Source organism: Amblyomma americanum, chromosome 7, assembly GCF_052857255.1.
Source record: "Amblyomma americanum isolate KBUSLIRL-KWMA chromosome 7, ASM5285725v1, whole genome shotgun sequence".
NCBI lineage: Eukaryota > Metazoa > Arthropoda > Arachnida > Ixodida > Ixodidae > Amblyomma > Amblyomma americanum.
In genome coordinates this window covers 23,033,767-23,058,203 of record NC_135503.1, presented here as the reverse complement: position 1 = coordinate 23,058,203, position 24,437 = coordinate 23,033,767, and the positions used below count along the sequence as shown (strand labels likewise).

The 24,437-nt window shown below is 45.5% G+C and overlaps 1 protein-coding gene and 2 pseudogenes across 2 annotated transcripts in view; 2 read left to right on the top strand and 1 right to left on the bottom strand.

Annotated features, from left to right (window-relative positions):
* LOC144098681 (uncharacterized) overlaps positions 1-24,437 on the bottom strand; it is a 198,242-nt gene that overhangs the window by 25,131 nt on the left and 148,674 nt on the right. The gene's annotated exons all lie outside the window — the stretch shown is intronic.
* On the top strand, positions 6,104-8,274 carry LOC144096996 (very long chain fatty acid elongase AAEL008004 pseudogene; annotated as a pseudogene).
* On the top strand, positions 11,660-12,509 carry LOC144097613 (very long chain fatty acid elongase AAEL008004-like; annotated as a pseudogene).

Sequence of the window (24,437 nt, the reverse complement as noted above, 5' to 3'; positions counted from 1 at the left end):
TTTCGGGCCAGCAGCCGAGCGCCATAACCATGGACTCAGCCACCGCGGCGGGTATCATGGTGCATTAAAAGCGGAATAGAATTGTAATGGAATCGATGCATTATACAAGGCTCCTTTCTATCTGCTAGCGCAAGCTGGAGTTTCAACTTCAAGTAACCCGTCTGTCAGTGTGAATTAGTACAGACCGGAATGTCTATCGGCGATTGCTGCCCGCGTCAGCAACGCAACCTGACAATTTCGTTTTTTTCCTTTTGCGATGTTTCTCTCAGTCTTCAAGTTCGCGCAATGATTTTATTCGTTCCTATGATAGAAAGTATTCCGTTTCTCAAGGTTAGTGTTATAAAAAAATACAAAAAAGTGCGATGAAAAAGCAGTGCCGTAAGAAGCTTCGAAAACCGCACAAACGTGACGCGTTATAGTAGAGCGATTAGTTTCTTTCGATTCGACTTTGTGCATATATTCTTAGAGTATTGAGAGGGCAAGAAAAGAATAAAAATAGAATAGGAGGTAGTCGAATAGAATGCTTATACTAGTTCGACGTGCTGTAGCCTCGGTAATTCCGAAATCATGTATGACAGTTTTCTCTCTCTTTTTTTTATGTAGCTGTAGAAGCACGCGGTAACAGCGTGTTTCAGAAACACTGCGCACTATGTTTTCACTCGGTGTGGTATTGTTTTTCCTCAACTTCTCCGAATCAGCTCTATCAACAACATTCTATCCGTTAAATACCCGGTTCCCATGTGCCATCGATCGGGACTCTGAAGCAAGTGCTACAAGCTGAGCGGCGCTTTTCGCCTAAACTAAATAGGAGTCGTATAAAAGGAAAGGCGAATATCGCGTTTTCCTTTTCGTTTCTCGTTGTTCCACGAATGAGTTCTCGCGGCCTTCACGCTCAAAGAAAAGAAAGATTTCACGACGCCAGCGAGGTGACTGCTCTCCGAGCAAAAAGCGCTCCCGGAAAATCGAGAACATTTGGGACCAATTACGATGTCACACGGTCCTGGCACATTGTACGCGCAATGCCAAGAGTGCACTGGGAAGGGGGGAGGGGGTGAAATGAGCGCGTTCAGCACGCTACGAACTCATGCCACGCGAGAAAAGTGCTCAGTACCTTCTTGATTCACAATAACGGACGACGCCAAAAATCGCATTCGAGGAAAGAAGAGGTAGAGGAAATAACTCTAAAGGAGAGTAAGATAGACATAAAAATTGCAGCAATATCAGCGACTTGAATGGCTGCATTCATGAAATTGGTGAGAAAAAAAAAAGGAAGGCAGGATCCACGTGCATTGTTTTAATTTAGCGTTTCTCATAGTCCTCATTTTTACTGCGCATGGAATACGTGAATTTTTTTTCTTCCTTCGTGAACATTCCGGACGTGATTGAACTGTTTAAGTTGGTACCGTTACGGTTGGTCAGAGCGGAGTCAGGCACACTGACGGGCTTAAGGTACAGCATGGCAGATGTCGTGTAGTATAAATAGAAAACAGTGCACTGTACTGTACAGAGGGGTGTAGCATAGTGCAGTGTACTGCAGTGTAGTGTAACAGCAAGTGTCGTATATATAGACAGTAGGTCACGAGTAATAGCATATAATAGAAATGTATGTCGCTAAATGATCGCAGTGTAAATAGACTGTGTTCTTAGTATGCAGAATGTTTCATTTTATTCAATACAGATTTTTAAAAATAAAAATGTTACCAGGCGATCGTCAAATATTTGTGAATTTCTGCGAAAGCTGTTCTCTCAACCCCATCTCCCTATGACGCCACTGATTAATAACGCGGTTAGCGTACAACTACTAGTGAACTTCTTACCATCTTCGAAAGTTTGTCGTAGACCGAACCCGCAAAGCTGAATAGGGTCCCGCTGAAATGACGATCAAACGACCAAAAGGTACCATCCTGATTCGCTTGTCTCTCGCGCCTGGCTGCTCCGGCTTCGCAGCTGCGCACTTCCCCAATGTCACCACCGTTGTGTCACCTTCTCCGCATCGCGAGCTCACACCTCAGGGAGATTTCGCTCCATGCCACGGGTGTGCAACTGCAGACATCCAGGTTACAGTCGTGTGCAATATGAAAGGGAACAAACGGCATGCACGAAAGTGCGCACTTTTCTGGTGATTTCTGCGCGAAGGTTTATAATGACTTTTGAATAATATACGCCAAGAATAAAAGCTAGTTAGAAAACATGAAGTTCTTGCGAATACCACAGAAGACAAGAATATGTCTCTGAGCTAGTTGGTTCATGGGGCAAAGGACAAACTAGCACAAAGCGGATAGCCTATCGCGCAAGCCGCAAAAGGTTCACAGCGCAAAGTTGTTTCATATAGCGCAAAAAGTGCTCTTCAGTGTGTGTCGTTTCTTGCTGGCTGTTACTTTCCTTGTGCTGCAACGCCAAGCTCACGAGCCATGTGTCAGGCAAGGGGTGACCCTATGACGTCACAGTAAATCGCACGCCGAACGTCGCGAAACTGGCCGACTACGCCTCATACTGCTTGGACTGTAATTGGCTACAAAAGCTCGCCGCTTTCGAGGTTGAGTCACCTAAATCTACTAAATCTGCTATTACGACAATTTCAAGGAAGATGCAAAGATCCGGCTTTCAGTACACTATTAATGACGCACCACTTGCTGAAGTAACTAAACTTAAGTATCCTGGCGTAATAATGACCCATGACCTGAAGTGGAGTGCTCACGTGGATGACATGACCTCAAGTGCTCTAAAACGACTCTTTTTCATTAGACGATGCCTCAGATTAGGCCCTATTCAAACTAAAGCATACAATGTTTTGGTCAGATCAGTTCTCCAATATGCTAACCTCGTTTGCTTTCCCTATCCTGATCAAAAAATAACCAAGCTTGAAGCAGTTTAGAGAAAAGCAGTAAGATTTATATTTAGCAAATACAAAATAAATGATTCACCTACTGAAATAATGAGAACAGAAGGAATCAAATCATTACAGACTCGTGCTTAACTTCCGCGGCTGAAACTCATGTTTCAACTAATTCATAGACATCTAAAACTGGACACTAATAAAAATATTACCATTTCAGAAGCAAGATCAACGCGTAATAAATAGTCACGTACGTTAAGAGAGTATCAGTTCCATACTCACTGCTTTAAATGCTAATTTTTCCGCTAGGAATAAGAGAATGAAACAGCCTTAGTCCATCAATCACTAATAGTTAATCACTGATAAAATTTAATATTGCAGTTGACAGTATGTCGTACTATTAGCTAACTATTTCCCGGGTGCTTTTATTTTGATATTATAACACCCATGCTTATGTACTTTTTTTCATGCTTGAAATTTTACTCCAACTATGCAGAGTTACAAAAACTAACTACCTACCTTGCAGTCTACGTTTATAGTATTTATTGTATACTTCCCTCTCTGTATATTTTAATAAGCAGCATTGTTTTTCATGTTTTGTTATTTCTTGTATAACACTACGGACAGAGGCCTTATTTCATGTACTATTTCATTGTTTACATCATACCTTTGTTGTATTTGCGTTTTACAATTTGTTGTTTTTTCTTAACATGTTGACCAGTTGAATGTCCTAGTCAATTCTAGACCGCTATCCTGTTAACCCTACTATGCCCTCCTGCCACAGTCCCAAATGGGATCAGCAGCATGTAAATATATATATATAAATGAATAAATCTGGCCGGGCGGGTACCTCATTCAAGCATATTTATGAGCGTCAGCTGACCCGCTGCGTAACATGGTCTGAAGTGGTTACAACATACATAACACGGTCATTCATGTTCAGATATCAAAGCCGTCTTTTCCTTAGCGCAGAATGACAGTGAACATCGAAATAAGTTTTCTTCATAGATCAAAAATGGTTCGAAGGAACGTTTACCACAACGAAAATAGATCTTATACAGAGGCTTGTCTGAGTATTCGCTGTATAACCCGTGTGTTCGCTTCGGGCATCCTTGAGGGAAATATTTTTTAAATGCGACTACCACCCTAACTACTACTCCTGTCCGGAAGCTTCAGCCACCACCAACTTACCTCCGCCCTCAAAAAACCCTCCGCCTACAACTCACCCACCTTTTCCCTGCACCCACCTTCACCGCCCTGAAGCTTAGCCCATCACCAACTTTCCACCTTCCAGCTTACAGAAGCTAATAATGCCACCTTGAACCAGTAATTGAGCAATCACTCGTTACTATCTTATTTCGTTGGTAATTATATAGATATTCAAAATTCCGCAAGTGCGCTTTTCCACATAACTATGTTGCAAAAGACAAGGTCGCCGAATGCTCTACAAAAAAAAAAAAAACTGCGAGGGCTTCAGGACAGGCGCTACGGGTGTGGATTGAATGCAAGAAACGTATTTTGGAAGAAACAAGCAAAAAAAAAACTAGCCGTTCTTGCTTTTGTTTCAGCTGGAAACGCATGGTCAGCCATCTTGTCTCGGGCAACGTTGTTATGCGAGAAAGCGCACTTTCAGAAATTTGAATATCCCTTATTATTTCTTTATTAGAAGCTTCACCCGTCATTGACCACCCTAACCCACCAGAAGCCCACGCAGCGCTGGAACGAAAAAAAAAAAAGTGGTGGTAGGTGTTTAACGTAGTTAAACCGCGTGGACGCGTGAAAGCATGTGTTCATTCTTCGCCTCTTGTTTCTGGCATCAGCACGGGCACGCAACCGCGTTTCTCTCGCTCTTCAGCGACATCATCCGAACTCAGACGAGTTCCTCCGAGCTCCTCCGAGTTCCTCCGAACTAACCCGAGCTCCCGAGTTACTCCGAAGCTTCACACAAGATTCTTGGTTGAGACCGTGTTAAGGAGTGCTTTCGCATTGAAAGCGACGGCTAATTACAATAAACAAAAAACGCAACGGGAAGGCGATCATTTTAGAAGCGAAATGAACAATCAGTAGTGCTAACGCAAATCTGTCGCATCACATCGTATGATCGCCTGTGCATTGTTTTTTGGCCCCACTTTCTGTAAGGGCTTCAAATTTTGACCCAGGTCGTCTGATGTTAACGCACGCGCGGAATCGTCCCGAGTTATCACTCTCCTATCATATTTACTCTCACCCGTTTGGACCGAAACTGGTCAGGTACGATGACGCACGCTGACCACTTCCTTGTAATGTTTATAATATTCGGCCTCATTAATTGCATTAAGCGTGCTGTTCTTCCGTGTGTCTTTATTATAAACTTACCGATCTGATGTAAGCAATAAACTTCAACTCGAAACCTGAATTTGAAACGAATTTCGCTGGCGCGCTCACAACATTCAATCACAAGGTAACCAATGCGAAATGTTCGTCGAAATGAAGCTCTCGCAGGCGTAAAAAAACATTGAAATAGCTCCGATATGTTCAGAGCAGTGAACTGGAAAACAGCATTCCAGACTGACGTGATGCGCCGCTTCAACCACATGTTGGCTGGACGGTTTCACGGGCTCACGTGTTAACGTTGCAGCCTGCCTTGCGATTTGAGTTCAAGGCGAGCCGGCAGTTTTCATCACGTGCTCCATTCCTCGCCAAGCATGGCGCTAATGGCCAAGAAGGAGTCTGAGCCGAAGCCCGTCGAAGACCCGCAAAATTCAGCGGTCGCGTTCGCAGAATTTCTCTCCTGCAAGTGAAATGCATAACTTGCGGGCAGCTTTCACACTGGTTCCTACGATTGGGCCAGCGGTCGGGAGAGCGGAAATTCAAACGGCGCACTCGCGTATGCCAACTGTTGTGAATACGGCGCATACCTTCTTTGACCGGGATGTTTTCACTGGCTGCCAAAACATCCCCGTATAGCGTAGCTGCCAAATTTACTTCGCGTTTCACTCTTTCCCAGCTAAGTAGCGACGCGACTGCTTGGGACAGAAAACCTGCCACGTTACCCACGAGGTATCTCTTACGGCTTTTGAGCGGCCCCGAGTGCGCTCTCAGTAACCCGTTTCCGACAGCACGCGGCGTGCATATTTTATCATCGTGATTACGGTTGCGTCGTACAGGATTCCCCCAAGGGCTGTTTCTATATGTCCCCCTCACCCGGCCACCTCGTTCGCTTTCCTCGTTGAGACATACAAAAGCGGCTGTGCGCGTACAACCCCCACACTGCGAGCAGGTGTCTGTCTTGGCGAATGTCTACTCCTTTCTTGCACCTCTAAACCCAGCTACAGGGCCTCTCCGGCGTGCAAAAGTTTTGAACTGCCTTCAGATATTGACCCAGAAGCGCTCAAGAAGAAGGCGCAGACGGACTTCTCAAACCTTCGTCCCGTTTCGGTGACAAGTGATCGCGTTCTCATTCAGAAACAAAACCAAAGACATGGCGTCTACAGCGTTCAGCAATCAGCCGACATCGGTCATCGTGGACATGTACAACCATTTCTGGTCCCGGAGAGATCCTCGCACCGAAGGGTGGGGTGGAATCGCAGACACCAGGTTAGCGCTGCCCTTGCTAGTCGCGTATGTATACTTCGCCAAAGTTGGAGGCCCGCTCTGGATGAAAGGCCGCAAGCCTTTCGACCTAAGGTGGGCCATCCTGGCGTACAACGCGTTCACGGTGCTCGCTAACGCCTACGTCGCTGTGAGAGCTCTACAGGTGGCGTACCTGTCCGGCTACTACAACCCCTTCTGCCAAGGCATTGACTACAGCGCTCCCAGCGAAACGGACTTTACGATTCTGCGGCTCATCTGGTGGTACTGCTTCGTGAGGGTCGCCGACTTCCTGGACACCGTGTTCTTCGTGCTGCGCAAAAAGAGCTCGCAGATCACCCTCCTGCACGTCTTCCACCACTTCCTGATCGTGCTCAACGGATGGTTCTACATGAACTTCGGTGCAGACGGGCATTCCTTCTTTGCAGTGGCCGTGAACGCCATATTTCACGTCATCATGTACTCGTACTACTTCCTTGCTGCACTAGGTCCGTCGGTGCGGAGGTACCTCTGGTGGAAGCGCTACCTCACCGAGCTGCAGATCGTCCAGTTCGTGGGCCTCCTGTTGCACATGTCCATCACGCTGTTCTACGACTGCGGATACCCGAAACCCCTGGCCCTCTTCGCTGTATCTCAGGGTTTTGTGGGCCTCGCACTCTTTGTAAACTTTTACATCCAGAGCTATGTCAAGAGAAAGCCTCGTAGAGTAGGACGCGATGCCGCAGGCAAAAGTGACTAAGTCTGCGCAGCAGTGATGCTGAGACAGCAGGTCGTCACAAAACGCGCAGTCTCGCTTCTGCTAGTCGCTGCCTTCATCCTGTCATCTTTGGCGAAACGGATGTCGTATCAGCGCTACAGACTCATCACACCGGAGGTGCGTCGGACGCTCTTGCAAGGTTCCATGGACAAAAAATTATGCTGTGTTATAATTCTGTGCCCTGTTCGGTTTTTCACAATCGTTGTCGTCGGAAATTAACAGAGAACTGCAGCTTAACGACTACAAAGGTACTGCAATTATAACACGCAATATTTATCCATGTATCAATTTACTGATGTTGCCTCACAGGCTACAAAGATCGAAGCACTGTGCGAGAGTGGATTACATAAACAGGGTAAATATCAGGAGCATGGGTGACATGCAGTGCTTGTTGACTGTTAGTACCGATCCCTGAAAAGTCAATACCGCATTAGTAATTAGAAAAAATGGCTGTGATTTCTGCTCTAAAAGTAACTGGATCAGGGATGTTCACGATATGTTCCGGAAGTCGTTTCCAGCGAATGGTAACCTGCGTTCAAAGTGGGTAAATTAAATGCGACGGCTCGACCAGGACGGCTTTGGGGACAAGGAAGGTTTCAACGGCGTGAGGTGCGGTAAGGATGGGCAATAGGCAGAGTTGAAAGACTGACACTGCAGACTATTTTATGAAATAGGCAAATTTGAGAGAATAATCTTCTTGATCGCTGTGTAGAAAGAGCGATTATTTAATGTTTGTTACGCTTGAATGACGGTTGTAGCTTTTTCAGATGAAATGTGCAGCACGAGTTTGAGCCACTTCCAGGGTGTTAATTAGATAAGCCTGACGAGGTGACCAAATAGATGATGCGTACTCGAGTTAAGTAAAAACAAATGTTTGATAGGAGAGCTTAAAAGCGGTGACAGGAGTTCCATGCAGATTAAGTTTTAGATAACCTAATATGCGTGCTGTTTTACCTCCTACTTTCTGTGTATGAGTGGACCAGCAGACGTTACTTGTGTCCTTCATAGCCTGTGTCGCTTTGGGACAATAAACCCCAATAAACGAGATGTTACTCGAAAAACTGACACTGATGTATCTATATTTGAGCACACGTGTGCGACTAAGCTATTACTGAGTAACACATATAAGTGATGTTTTTTTTTTTCAAAACAATAACAATTATTTGCATTTTTTCGATATGAAGTGACATTCTCCACGATGAGCACAGAACGGTTGTGATCGAGGAAATTTCAAAGTGCAATGAGATTTGCTGATAAAAGAATTGCGCGGTAAATAGTCCAGCCACCTACGAGCAATCTAATGGTAGATGTAAAGTTATATGACAGGTTACTGATGTGGACGAACAATAATAATGAGCCCAGGACGCTATCTTTAGGCAGACTATAGATAGTACCTCGCTAAACAGGGATGAGTGACCGTTAACAGCTGTGAACTGTTTGCGAAATTCCTTATCCACGCGGTTTTTAAGGAGTCTAGTCAGAGGGACGTCATTTTAGCTATTTAAACGCGAAGGCGCGAAGCGTTCAAGTGGTTTTGGAAAATCTAATAATATGCAATATGTTCGAAAGGTGCCGCCCATATCGCGGGGAACTTGTTTAGAGGACTCCAATAATTCAGTCACACATGAGAAGCCTTTTCTGAACCCAAGCCAGTTAGTAAACAAGAAATTATTAATATCCGGATGTTGCGCCACGCCTCATGTGCTGATGTGCTCAAGGATCTTGCATGGGACGGATGCCAATGATATGGGGCTATAATTATGCGCATCCAATTGGTACCCAGATTTGAATAAGTGGTTATTTTCACCGATTTTTCAGTCCCTTATAATTTCAGCAGTTGCCGGCGAGTGACAATCAGAAAAGGATTATTGGCCGCAATGGCGCACGTACAGCTGCTGCTTCTCATTACCGACAAAAACAGCCCGCGATCGCCTGAGTGATGCATGGATAAGCGACACGCGAGGCATTTAGCATAATGGCAGTAAAGTGCTTCAATGATGGTGTGACGAGACGCAAGCCATAGAGCATGCACTGTTTTTGGAGTGGGCACAAATGTATTATAATCAAGGTTCTAGTACTGTAGATAAGGTCACTGGAATTTTTTGGGTCGTTTCCTTACATGCTAAAAAGAAAGAACGGTCTAGTTGCCGTTGCCAGCGTCGAAACTCTGACTGGCCGGTTAAGGGCCATGTACTATTTCTTTCGTTTTCTTCAATAAAAAAAAAGTTCTTACGTCGAGTTGCTTCAGTCAAGATCCAGTTTCTTCCTAAGAAACCTTCAGTCATCTGTTCAGGCAAGTACTTCCTTCAAGGATATTTATAAGCATCAATAAGCACTTATCTAACGTCGTCTAAATTGTTTTGTTCTAGCTAGTCAAATACCCAAACACTGGAGAATCATTTTTTCTTAGCAGATAAATACAGTGAAGCGGACGTCAGAGAAAATAATTCGAAGATAGCTTGCACTTGTGACTAAGTGTTCTTCAGAGATTAAAAATATCATGAAGTAACATTTACGACACCGAAAATAGATCTTGTACACATGCTAGTCTGAACATTCACTACGCGCATCCTTGAGAGCAATATTTTGTTTGCCTCAGATTATATATGGGCTTAAACTTTTGCAGTCCGGTCATGCAATGATTACGCATGCGCAATCGTCACGAGTTACATATTTTCAAGCATATTTCCTCTCACTAATTTCGTCCGAGTTTGGCCACGTTCCGAACACGACCGCTGACCACTTCCTTTTTTTTTGTTATCATCTCTGTCCTCAATAAACGCACTAAACCGGCTGTTCTCCAATCTCTTCCTTTACGTGCGAGTGCAAAGCTAAGGCGCGAACAAGCTGAGCTTGAAACGCGGCAAACAAAGAAATAAAAACAAGACATGCCCGCATCGCAATTAAATCCCCGCAGCGAACTGCGAATATGCCATCTCTAACTAAGCACCTTCAGCACCACGAAGCAGCGACGACGCCTGCTACGAGCACCAGGTCATTAATGGTCTTAGCGTCATTAAGAACTAAGGACCAAAATGCAGCGATGTATTCTGCTCAAGTAAGTTTAGAAGGAAAACATCTTCGACCCTCAGCTGAAAGGTGACCGGTACGAGCTCTAATACTTATAATTTGAAATGAAATAATGAATGTATAAATAAATAAATTTACGCTTTGGGACCTCTTTCCGTATATATTTATTACGAATTCAGTGCGCTTATGTGAGCAATCACCTTGAACTTAAATCTTTAAACGAATAAATTTTAAACCAATATCGCAGGCGTTACCACAGTACTGAATCATACGACTTATAATAAACTGCACAATTCCAACCAAAAATTTTAACTTTAGCCCAACGTTTTGAAGCCGACTCAGCTCCTTCATCAGGGGTGACTGAGGGCAGTAGCTAGCGCCTTTAAGTATGGCGGGGAGGAGGGGGAGGGTCAAAACGACCCCCCCTCCTCCCCTGAATACCTAAAGACGCTTAGCTACTGCCCTCAGTCACACCTGATGAAGGAGCCGAATCGGCTTCAAAGCGTTGGGTTAAAGTTAAAATTTTTGGTTGGAGTTGTGCAGTTTATTATGTCTTCAAACCCAACCAGACAGGCAAATCTGTCAAAATGTTTAGTTTTTTTAATCATACGATAGCCAATGCAAAATGGAAGCCAAACAGAGGATCGATTAACACCAAAAGGCCGAGAAATAGCTCCGATATGTTAAGAGCAATGAACTCGAAAGCAGTATTCCAGATTTACGTGAACCACTGTTCCAACCCCGTTTCGACGGGGCCGTCTCCTGGGTTCACGCGGTAACGTTACAGTCCACCCAGTATTTTTATTTCTCGATGCAACGACAGTTTTGGTGATAAGCTCCTCTCATGGCCAATCAAGGCAGCGATGGCTAAGACGAGTCTAAGCCGAAGGCCATCATTTGGGCCAGCGGTCGCAAGAGGGGCCAGTCACACGGCGCGCTTGCGTAAGCCAAATATTGCGAATTCGGCGTCTATCTTCTTTGACTGGAAATTGTACTCCCTGCCAAACCGCTTCTCACGGCGTAGTTACTCAATTTATTTCACTTTCTATTCATTGCCAGACTAGCAGACTCGGGACTGCTTGTCGCAACCTAGCACGCATCTCTCAGGGCCTCTGAGAGGCCACATGCGAGCTGCCAGCAATCCGTGGCTGGCAGCGCGGGTCGCGCATTTTTTATCATCGCGATTCCGCACGACTTTCCTCGTAAAGACATAAGAAACCGGCTGCGCGCATACACACACCACATTGTGAGTCCCGCTGTCTTGGCGAATCACTATTCCGTTCTTGAACCTCCTAACCCAGTTGCAGCGCTTCTCGGGGCTGCAGAGTTCAAAACTGCTTGCTTGCAGTGATTGACCCGCAAGCACTCTTTGCATCTGGAGCAGTTGCAGACGGACAGCATACCAAATCATCGTCAGGTTTGGGGGACGAGTGACCGCGTATTCATTGGGGAATAAAAGCAACAACATGGCGTCAACAGTGTTCGCCGATCAGCCGACTTCGGTCATCGCGGACGCCTACAACCATTTCTGGTCCCTAAGAGATCCTCGCACCGAGGGGTGGGGCGGCATTGCGACACGCCAAGTTTGTCCTGCCCTTGCTGGTCGGGTATGTATATTTCGTCAAGGTCGGCGGTCCGCGCTGGATGAAGGACTGCAAGCCCTTCGATCTAAGGATGACCATGCTGGCGTACAACGCGCTTACGGCGCTCACTAACGCCTACTTCGTTGTGAGGGCGGTGGAGGTGGCGTTCTTGTGGGGCCACTAAAGCCTCTTCTGCCAGGGCATCCAGTATGACGCTCCCAGCGAAGCGGACACTTCGATTCTGCGGCTCATCTGGTGGTACTGCTTCGTGAGGGTCGCCGACCTCCTGGACACCGTGTTCTTCATGCTGCGCAAGAAGGACTCGCACATCACCCTCCTGCACGTCTTGCACCATTCCTTGGTCGTGCTCAGTGGATGGTTCTACATGAACTTCGGTGCCGACGGGCAGCCCTTTTTTATGGTGACCGTGAACGCCATGGCTCACGTCATCATGTACTCGTACTACTTCCTTGCTGCACTGGGTCCGCCGGTGAAGAAGTACCTCCGGTGGAAACGCTACCTCACCGGGCTTCAGATCACCCAGTTCGTCGTAACGATGACCCAGTGTGAGATAACGCTGTTCTACGACTGCGGATACCCGAGGGCCCTGGCTGTCATTGGTCGGTCTCAGGGCCATCTTGGCCTCTTACTATTCGTAAACTTCTACATCAAGAATTACGTCAAGAGGAAGGCGCGAGGCGGAGAATGTGATGCCAAAGATAAAAGTTACTAAGTCTGTAGGGCACGATACTAAACCGGTGCGTTGCAATAACAACAAAAAAAAACGCGCAATCTCTATCCTGCTAGTCTCTCCATTTATGGCGCCAACTTTCTCCCAAGGGTCGTCGTATCAGCGCAACTCACCCTATAGCATACGTCGGAGATGCGTGGGACCCTCATATCAGGTTTTATGAAGAAAAAAGATTACGCTCTTTCATTATTGAGCTGCTAGCTTGTAGGGTTAACATGGGCAGTCAACAGCAATGAATAGATGATTGCAGCTTGACGAATATCTACTTATGGTAGTTAGCGCACTGAACAGGCAGCTGAAATACAACGTTCTGAGAGAAATTATTGCGCTGTACGACGCAGGTAAGGCCGTTTCTTCTCCTTACCGAGAACAGTGCGCGATTGCTGAACTAATGCATGGGCATAGCATAGACGCAGTGAAGGGCTTGAGTGGTGGCGTGACGGAAGTGATATAGTATGCACTGTTTTTGCAGTGGGTACCTAAGGGTTATAATAACGACACTAGCATTGCAGATACGATCTTCTGATTTTTTAGACTGTTTTCTTGCGTATTAAAAATAAAGAACATCGTAGTTGCCGTTGTCAGCATCAAAACTCTGGAAAAAACAAGTTTGACAGCCCTGCACTACCTGTTTCTGGTTCTATAATAAAAAAAATATCCTTATGTCGAGCTGATTTTGTCAAGCGCCAGTTTCTTGATAAGAAAGGTTGAGTCATCTGGCCAGGTGGGTACCTTGTTCAAGGATATTTATAAGCATCAAAAGACGCCTTACCTTACATGGATTAAAGTGGTTACAAGATAATACGGTCATTAATGAAATATTTATAGCTATCCGTGTAACGAAACACGAGTACCTTTTTTTCTTGGCGGGAAAATATAGTGAAGCGGTTGTGTGAAAAATTAATTCGAAGACAGCTTGCACTTCTGACTCAATGTTTACTCAGATAAAAAATATTACGACCAAATGTTTACCACGACGAAAATAATCTTGTACAGAGGCTAACAAGTACTCGATTCGTTCATCGTTGAGGGAAATATTTTTTCGCTTAGTTTCTATAACGGCCAAAAATTTTCCTGTCTGGTCAAGTACTGCTCACGCAAGCGGAATAGTAACAAGTTATCACTCTCCTGTCGTATTTTCTCTGGCTCATATAGATAAAATTTGGCCAGGCTCCATTCAGGCGAGCTAACCACTTCTTTGCTCTGATATTACCTGTGGCGTCAAGAAACATACATGTATGTATGTACAAACCTCCTCCTCTTTCAATTAAATTTTCTGATGTTGATTTGCTGCTGTTAAGCTTTTAGTTTCTGGGTAAAGACATTTTTTATTTTATCTTTTCTTTTTATTTTTATTTTTTATCTTTTCATGGGTGCATGCTTCTTTGACTCCTTCAATACGATATACAACTCCAACAGATGGAATAAATATTTGTCTAATTCTTTTCTTTCTCTATTCGTAAACAAACGAGCTTTGATATTGAATGCTCTGTGGTTACAAGAGCCACCCATATTTCAGTGAAAGGCCGGCTGCGATTTTAACCCCGCGGAAGAGTTTCCAATACAAGATGTCCCAATGAAATAAAATCTAAGCAGAGAAAAATGGCGGACGGCTTCGCACCAACAGAAGCGGCCGTCTGTTGATAGGTATATTGTGTCCTAGTTAGTTGTTTTCTGTTTGCGAATGCCTCGTTTAATGTACGCTGACGTGATTACGGAGAAAATTTTATCTTGCCTCATGAAGATGTATTTCACCTGGGCTTTGAATGGTATTAAAGAACGTTAAGGGTACGTCATAAAACACAAATGGGTTGTACCGTAGCTGGCTCCTATCTGAGCGATATTATACGCAACATAGGATTTTTATACGACTGCAGATCGGCTAGAAAATATGGTTTGGTTTATGGTTTATGGGGGTTTAACGTCCCAAAGCGACTCATGCTATGAGAGACGCCGTAGTCAAGGGCTCCGGAAATTTCGACCACCTGGGGTTCTTTAACGTGCACTGACATCGCACAGTACACGGGCCTCTACAATTTCGCCTTCATAGAAATTCCGCCGCCGCGGCCGGGATCGAACCCGCGTCTTTCGGGTCAGCAGCCGAGCGCCATAACCACTCAGCCACCGCGGCTAGAAAATAAACGAAGAAAAAACAGCCCACGGTTTATTTAACCAAACGAGCTGTTACGGAATCGCGCGCTGAAAAAAGTACAACCTTGCATTTCTCCTTGTGAGCTAAGCAGGTGAAGTAAGTTGGAAAAAATTTCTACAAGGAAAGGTAAGGTAAGAAGAGCCAAATCGTAACGCTCATCTGGGTTTTTTAAGGAACCATTTGTAACGTATACGTCGCTCCGCTGTCACGAAAGAGTATGCAGCCGCCTTCCGAATTTATAACACGGGCATCTTGTCCCCCTCGCCGCGCGGCACAATAACGCCTTCACCGAGGACAATGAATCGTTAACCTTGAAAGAAAGAGAAAAATAAGTAAGTAAAAAAACACGAAGGGAAGGGGGGGGGGGGTGTACTGCGTAGTAGGCACTGCGGCGCTCCAGGGGAAACAGGCGTTCACGCATGCAGCACATGAACAGGCGTGAAAAGGTATATACTATGACAAATTAAAAAAAATTAGCTGTTGTTTAAAATTTGGTTAACCCCTGTGAGAAGCGAAAGCTTCCTTTGCATGGCTACGTTCACAAACGCCACACACACTGCCGAACGGATTGTCTGTACAGCGTCGACGAAATGCCCGATGCCCGATGGGGCAGTTGACACCTGCCACGGTGGCAGATTGTGATGACGTCAGTAGGTCACATGACCTGCCCCGCGACACCACGTGACACTTGTCACGTGACTGCACTGACGCTGCCCTCTTGAAAACCTAGCGTAGTGAAGCTTTCGCTTCAAAACACCAGCCGACCACAGTCAGTTATTCTGTTATAGTTGTGACGGACGCAAAGGTGGGTAATAAACACCAGTAAACAGCTACGGCGGTTAACGTAACCAAAGTGTGTGAAAGCAGCTGCTCGATAACACTAGGAATGTCTGCGCGCTTTCTTAGCCGCACGATCAACATGTACAGTCAGAGACAAAAGTCTCTGGACCAGGTGTTCCTGAAAAGAAGCCCATAGCTCTGCTATTAGCCAGCGGCTAGAGACCACACTTGTGGAAGTGAAAGTGAATATTTTGTTCTTTCATCTCCACAAGTGTGGTCTCCAGCCGCCGGCCAATAGCAGAGTCATGAGCTTCGTTTGAGGAACATGCGGTCCAGAGACTTTTGCCCCCGACTGTTCGGCGTTTTTATTGGCTCGGAAGCGACGACGACGGTAACGTCAAACAGGGAGCGATCAACAGTTAGTGCAGGGAGCCTAGGGTCGGCTGTGCCAAGGCGCAGTAGGTCTAAAACGAGGGCGTAATTGTTGCTAATGTTTGCGCGAACTACACACACTCCCTCTTTCCCCTTTTCTATCTCTTCCAAAGTATAGAAGGTCTCATATAAGTCCATAACTGCCATTAACACTTGTGCCCATTCAGCAGCCGTCCTTCGGATGTTGTTTTTCGAAAAAAATCTCAGAATTCGCAAGAAAGGGACTACGAAACAAATATACATCTTTCACGTAAAAATGAACGAAAAGTAAACACCGTAATTTCTGCTGTACAGCCCGCACCCGTTGTTAGTCCACGCGGCTCAATTTTTTCAGCAAAAAAATTGTTGCTACATCTTGCGCTCCTATATTGCCTGTAAAGCGCAAAATTTCATTGTTTAAACATGTATAACCTGCGGACTGTGTACAGGAAATCACGGCATTCGTACTACGCCGCGGTACTCGTAATATGCCGACGGGCGGCTGTTCTACGCTAATACCACGACAGCGCAGTGAATTCCAGACCTGTGTGTTCAAAACTCCGACATTCAGTTCCGCGGCCCTAGCGTGACATCGTCGAAAGAACCTCTTCTCAAATGTACGCTTTTACTCCTCATCACCACTGCCCGCAGTTGGTGTACATTCTTATAAAAGTAAAAGAAAGCAGCAAAGTTAACAAGCCGAAAAGAAACTTTGATGGAAAATATATATATAACCAGTCGACAGACATGAAACATGACGACATCCAAATAGACACCCACTAACGCTATGCTGAAAAGGAAATTAAAAAAAAGCATTTATAACAGCGCAAGAAATTAGTTGTGCGTCGTTGAAAAACTTTGTAACTAAGGATAAACTCCGCTCGTCAGCAGACCACAAACAAAACTGAAACAAATCCGGCGCATAGTTAGCGTCTTGAATGCGTTCACTAATATAAATACCTTAGCCAAACATACGCAGCCCATTTCGGGTTTTAAATCGAGAATATTTTCAAGCCTCGCTTCAAGGCTCCTGTGCGCCGTTGCCACTTCGAAGATGTAGACAAAGCGAAGTGTTCTGCGCTATATATATTATAATTATAATTGGTTTTGGGGGAAAGGAAATGGCGCAGTATCTGTCTCATATATCGGCGGACACCTGAACCGCGCCGTAAGGGAAGGGATAAAGGAGGGAGTGAAAGATGAAAAAAAAAGGAAAAGGTGCCGTAGTGGAGGGCTCCGGAATAATTTCGACCACCTGGGGATCTTTAACGTGCACTGACATCGCACAGCACACAGGCGCCTTAGCGTTTTGCCTCCATAAAAACGCAGCCGCCGTGGTCGGGTTCGAACCCGGGAACTCGCACAGCACACGGGCGCCTTAGTGTTTTTTTATGGAGGAAAAACGCTAAGGCGCCCGTGTGCTGTGCGATGTCAGTGCACGTTAAAGATCCCCAGGTGGTCGAAATTATTCCGGAGGCCTCCACTACGGCACCTATTCTTCCTTTCTTCTTTCACTCCCTCATATATCCCTTCCCCTACGGCGCGGTTCAGGTGTCCAGCGATATATGAGACAGATACTGCGCCATTTCCTTTCCCCAAAAACCAATTATTATTATTATTAGTCCGGATCAGTAGCCGAGCGCCCTAACTAACCACTGAGCCACCACGGCGGGTAAGAGTTCTGCTCCCTGTTTCACATTTCGGAGCGCCAGCGGCAAACAAAGAATCGGAAAATACGACAGAGCCGGTCCCAAAATACAACAGAAATTTTTGTTGTCCTGTCGTTACGACAGATTTTTTCTGTAGTATTGTGAATTTGTCTATTGTTGCGACAGAACTGGCTCTGTCGTTACGACGGGAGACTAATATATACTACAGAACATCCTGTTGTTACTGCAAGAATTTCTATTGTCAGGTCCCAAAATACAACAGGAATATCTGCTGTGTTTTTAAGTGCCTAGAACCAAATGACGGCAGTGCATTTGAGAGAACGGCTTGGAAGGGGAGACGATACAAAAGGCCACTAAAGGTGAGGGCGAGGGTTATTCTCACCTCAAATATATTTTGAGCCCAAAGGGTGTCATAAGTGCCCCACTATACGGCCGAAAAGTCAATCATGTGGCTTGGCGACTTTTGACGGCCGAAAAGTCAATCATGTGGCTTATTTTTGAGCAAGACTGTACATCTGCTGCGTGCACTAACATAAAATGATACCGTGCGTGGACAGTTACAAAACCGGTTCAGTTTAGGAAAACATAAACCCCAGTGCTCTATTCCCAGATACATCTGCGAAAGCTAAATCGCAGATCGCATATGCTTAGCACTGGACTGGTGAAGCAGAACTGCTCTGCGGCTTGAATACGCGGGAACCAAGCAAATGAGATGCCGTCCACGTGCTTAAAGAGCGTCTCGTATAGTTCCTGCTAACAGGCAAGCTTCTTGGATGAATACCTAAATAGAATGCAGAGGGCTGTTTTAATGGCTGGTCGTTATCTTTGCTACTGAAGAGAAAAACAAAGAAGGCCGTGCTGTCGTCTCGCAGCAACGAGTGTTATTTAGCATCTACGCCTACGTATCAACAAAAAAATGGAAGAGAAGAAGAAAGAAAAAAGAGAAGCTGATTGCACAATATGCAGAATAAAGATTGGGCGTTTCAAGGGGACAAATAATGTTAAAAACCTCTGGCCTTCAGGAACGACGTAAACAAACGCGCCGACTTTCACACGTGTAAACCGTGTGGAGCACAAAGTCGCAGAGCCGGTGTGCACTTTAAGAACAGGTGGACAGCAAAACAGCGGTTAGGCTCAGTAAGACAGGTATAAGGCAGTAGTGTTGCTTGCTGCAGGCGCCGTGAAGCATGCCCTGAACTTACTGCGAAGCCTTAAATAAAAAAAAAGACGAAAAAAATTAGGAAACATAGTCCAAGCGGGGTAACGCACAGCTATGCGGCAACGAAACAGAAAATATTTTACACGATATTTCTAATCTTTTGTTTTCCGGTGGGAAAGTGCAAAATGAGGGGGGGGGGGGGGGTCAGGGGAGAACGGTCAGGAGTTATTCAGGACCGTTTCGTGAGTAATTGGAACCACGGACGCGAATTACTCATCTGCAGTATAAAATTTGTATACAACTTTACAGATAATTTATTGTTTATATCACACAGCCCTCCTTATTTATACACACCTACACACACAAACACGCACGCACGCACACGTAAACACGGGCGCGCGTAGAATAAAAAAAATATTTTTCTTTTCTCTAAAAACGACCCTACTTGAGTTCTTACTTACTCTGGGGCCTCGCACTGTGTGCACAGCAATTAGATCAAACGTTGAGAGCCTCCCATCATGCTACGCAAAAGTGGCCGCGAACTGTACATCTTCAACACGACTTCTGTATTCCGCGAGGTATCAAGAACAAAAACTAATAGCCGAGAAGCTATTTATACTTTTTACAACGGCACGCAGAACTGAATTGACAAAGACTAATAGAAAGAAACGCAAGTGTCATTCTCTATCGCTGTTAGCAGTATTGGTGACGGTGGTCATTGGTGTAAAGGGGGTTGTGAAATTTGCTCTGATACGTGTCCCTTTCCCTCCTACGCAGGACCACAAGAATTTCGGACCTACCAGGGAAAGTGCGTATTATGTACAAGTAGGTATTCGTGCCTCGGCTATCAGAAAACCTCTGAGGCGATCGTTCACTCCTATCGCTGATTCGAAACATCACTCACTCACTCACTCACTCACTCACTCACTCACTCACTCACTCACTCACTCACTCACTCACTCACTCACTCACTCACTCACTCACTCACTCACTCACTCACTCACTCACTCACTCACTCTCACTCACTCACTCACTCACTCACTCACTCACTCACTCACTCACTCACTCACTCACTCACTCACTCACTCACTCACTCACTCACTCACTCACTCACTCACTCACTCACTCACTCACTCACTCACTCACTCCCTCACTCACTCACTCACTCACTCACTCACTCACTCACTCACTCACTCACTCACTCACTCACTCACTCACTCACTCACTCACTCACTCACTCACTCACTCACTCACTCGAAGACTAACACAGCGCACGCCGTTTTCTTTCTTACACAAGTAGAGGTATTGTAGACAGACTTCGCTTTTATCAGGACACACGGCATAAACTCCCGCCAGCTGTATCGCCCTTGGCACGTGCAGAGCGGAAAGAGAACAAATTTTATTGAATATTTATCCCCTTGTCCGGGGCACTTGGCACGTGCAGATGACGTACGAAACGTGGCGTGCGCAGCAATCGCCAGAAAGCGTCACACAGAATCGACGCATTCGTGGCCGGCACAAGAATACACACAAGGTCTCAGTGATACTCCAGTACTCTTCCCCTCCCTATCTCGAATGACCACGAAGCTGATGCGGACAAGAGCGAATATTTTATTCACTTTTTTTAAGACCCTCGTTTGCGAGTGATGTCTCCTTGTGGAGAGGAAAGGCAGGTTTCAAGGGACACAAGCTGCGGCTGTATAGGAAAACACCTGATAAGCGCCGGACTGCGATACAAAAGCAAACTTATTCGCGGGGCAATGACACGTCGACATCGGCTTATTGTACGCCATAGGAGAGCAATTTGGAACTCAGCTTGGGTGTGCGCCAGAAAATATTCTTTCATATTATATGCATCAAAGTACCTGAAAAAAAACATTTCCACTGGTTTTAGTTGAGAAAAGGATCCGCAAATGCTGATGCCATACAGTCAATATGCGTCCTGTTTATGAAACCGAAGACTTGTCACCCATCATTCTTCGCGAGACGTCGACGGAGCATGTCGTCCCCTATACGACCACGCGCACTTGACAGAACATGGTCGCTGAATTCCTGTCCGCGTTATACCGAGCGCTCGGTGAGTCAACCGAATTCAGTTTTCAATACCTAGAGACCGGTCGCCAGATTTTCTGTCCCGCATTTCGCAACATCTTTTTTCTGTTGAAATCGAGAGATCGTTGTTGAACAGTGTGTCAAGAAATGTTTTCTCGTACTTTACGAAAACGTTTCTATGTTTTTGTTATTGCCCCTATTAGGTTGCAATACTTGCATATTCTTTGTTGCTGCCTTTTCACTGACTTCTTCATCATTGTTATGCGAGGAAACCCGCCGTAGGCAAATCAAATACTAATAAAAAGAAATAGATCGGTGATCTGAGCACATCCGTTTATCTTACAAACCGGCGCATTGGACGCGCACGCATTTTCCCCCCTTTTAGATATAAATACAAAACAATATTTCTAGTAATAAGAGAGTAATTACTTATTGGTGTACACACGAGCGTAGCCGTACGGCTACATAGGATAGCTATACAACTTCCACAGAAACTTCGTAGTTGAAAAAAAAATTGATCTTGGCCCGGGGTTCGAACCCGGGACCACAGCCTCACCTGAACAGTCGCTCTGCCAACTGAGTTAACCGGGACGGCAAGCTTATGGTAGGGCTAGAGCGAATTGATCAATAACTCGAAGTGGGAACAGTGTTGGTGAGATGGGAGTACCCTAACCAGCTGTTCTTCCCGCTTCGAGTTATTGATCAATTCGCTCTAGCCCTACCATAAGCTTTCCGTCCCGGTTAACTCAGTTGGCAGAGCGACTGTTCAGGTGAGGCTGTGGTCCCGGGTTCGAACCCCGGGCCAAGATCGATTTTTTTTCAACTACGAAGTTTTTGTGGAAGCTTGCGTGGATGCCAATGAGCAATCGCCTGTACTCATTACAAATTACTCATTTCAAACATCTGACCAATATTTCTAGTGATTACGCGTGAAGCATGTTCCTTTCTAGTAGTCCTTTTAGAAAGTGAAGTTAATTACACACCGACAGTTTGTAAACGGTAATAAGGTTATGCTGTTGAGTGAGTTTAGTTTTATTATTTTGCCGTACTTTAGTAGAGAACAGCTAGAAGTTTTAAGGGTTTAAGTGAAAGGGTTATAAACGAAACAGCGTCCTGCGAGCATTACTGGCGCGCATTGTACTTAAGCTGTCATCAAGAAGAACCCATCTGAAGGGCTGGAAGCTTATAAAGGACCTAACTAAATCCTCGACCGCTACACGGGGCAGTACTACCCATTCAGGTTCAGCCTGCTAGCACTCTCTAGTGAGTTCGTTTGGAAAGTGTATCTTCAAAAGGCAACTGAGAGAAAATGAGTGGCTTAGCAGATGAGGGTAATTTATTTTGCGGACTGATTCCGTTTCTATTTTTCACAGACTTGCGCCAAATTTCCTACACGTAACCAACAATTCTCTACCCTTTACGGCACAATCCAAACGCCAAAGCAAACTTAAAGTAGCTGGTGATTGAGTCTACCACGCTTAGCCGCTTACGTTGTGTGTTGTATAAAGTAAATAAAAAACATTAACCTGAGCGATGAAAAAACTAGAATTGGCACCCTTGTCATGAAATCGTATGTAGTGTTCGCTCTATGCGCAGCTTGTACTCTCGAAGATTGAGGAAGGATAAGCGTCACATGTGAAGCATGGGAACAACAACTGCAGTGCTAGCATCAAGTACTTCAATAAAGACAAGAAATTCACGCCTGGACGCGTATCTGACGTTCTTGCTGTTTGCGAAGGCGAGCCCTCTTCGATAATTTCCGCGCCCCAAATATCACATACAACGGTGCACGTGGCTGGCGCTGCTTCCTAGCCTTCTACAAGCTGTGGTACAGTGAGGTTATATTTTAAAATAGTTTTACCTCAGAAAAACGAATGGGGCTCAAGGCATGCTCAAAACGATGCATTGTCTAACAAGTGCATTGTTTTTATGAACCCTTCTGTGTGCTTCCAGTTCGTCTAAAATTCCCTACCCTGCTATGATTCCTTATATGATGCCGGAATATGAATCTTCTTGGCAGTTGTGCCTAATTTATCGCCATTCTCAAGCAACAAGAGCACTGTAACATGATATAATCTGCTTGCACACCAAAAAAATAATCTGCAGAGACGTTTAAAACTGTTTACGTGTGGGAATCGAAAGCATTACTGTCCCCGGGTGCACTGACACTCATCCAAACACACACCACCCACACACTCGCACGTATGACCCCACCCGGAACGCTGTAGGATGAACTGTTGCACCGCAATTTTAGCAGGAAAATTGTTTTCTTTTAGTAAAGGAAATGGCACAGTAACTGTCTCACATCCAGGTGGACACCTCAACCGCGCCCTAAGAGGTAAAGAGCCTAGGAAGCAACACTAATGAAGGTACATATGTCGCCGGTTCGAATCCCTTTCGCAAGGAACATGACTAGAACCTGCAAGCTTTATGCAAAGAGAAATCGTTTGGTATCCAGAACGCTGAACCACAACGAGTTGCGCACAATTTTGGTACGAATGTTGGGAAAACTGGCGCCACATTGAGGTCGGGCAGTGGGGATTATATATAGACGAATTACATGTATGTTATTGTCTGAAGTGACGGATCTCGGCTTGCTGTGTGCGTCACACGGCAGCTTGATGACGTCACCCTATTTTTGTTTCCATCGCTGAGATTTTCTGTACCATCGGCAAGTACACTAGCACACGCCGCCGGCTTTTATCGTAGTGGGACGAATAACGCTTTCGCATGAAAAAAAAGAAATGCACTGGCCGCAACTTCTATTACACGACTAAGCACTAGCCCACGGCTCGGAAAAGTCTCCGTACTCACTGCAGACTGCCTGAATGAAACTCTTGTATCAACAAGTGTGCGCAGTTTATTTCACTAAGCACAAGTCGTCGCGGTTGGTAGCCGGCGCCTCAAGCGCATGGAGTATCTCGCCAGCGCCGATACGAACATAGCATATTGTTCAACGGACCATAATACATTCCCCTTTCTTATTCATTAAATATGGCTTACGTCAACTTCCGAAGGCCTTCATTTCTGATATTGCGACGAGCCACGGAAAAAAAATAATGTACAGCTTGGAAACACACCACACTTTACTGGCGATGTTAGGAAGGGTGCATGTTTATGGGGAGATAATAGCACTCTTTTTTCCTTGTGCACATAAACTTAAGACCTACCCAAGATATGAAGTCTGGTTAACAGGGATGCAAATTTTCTCTTGTCCTAAAGATGCTAAGTAACAACCTCTTAGCATGCGCGAAGGACTCGACGGAGGAGATAGTGGCAGTGTTTCCCCGTCGCTCTGTCCTTTACTTTGGTATAATGTATTGCTTGTCTTTCTATGTTTATTTTCTCGCACTCCATTCCTCCTCCTTTCTTGTGTACGAGAATACCACACACAAGTGGTGCTTGCCGCATTTGGCACGTAAACGCCCTCTGAGTTTAGGACAATTCAAACCGGAGATAAACACAAGAAAATGGGATTGCGCGAGCCCCGCACCAGAGAGAGCGCGGAGCCGTGATGGTGACAAGACGTCCTCTCCCACACCGCCCGCAACTGACGCGCGCATGTTTTCTTGGTTTTCCTGCAGCGCGCCTCGAAACAAACGTACGGCCAATGGTGAGGTGCGAAGGTCCATTTTGTAGCGACCAGCTCAACTCTTTCGAAAGGGCTACTCGCGCTGTGACGTCAC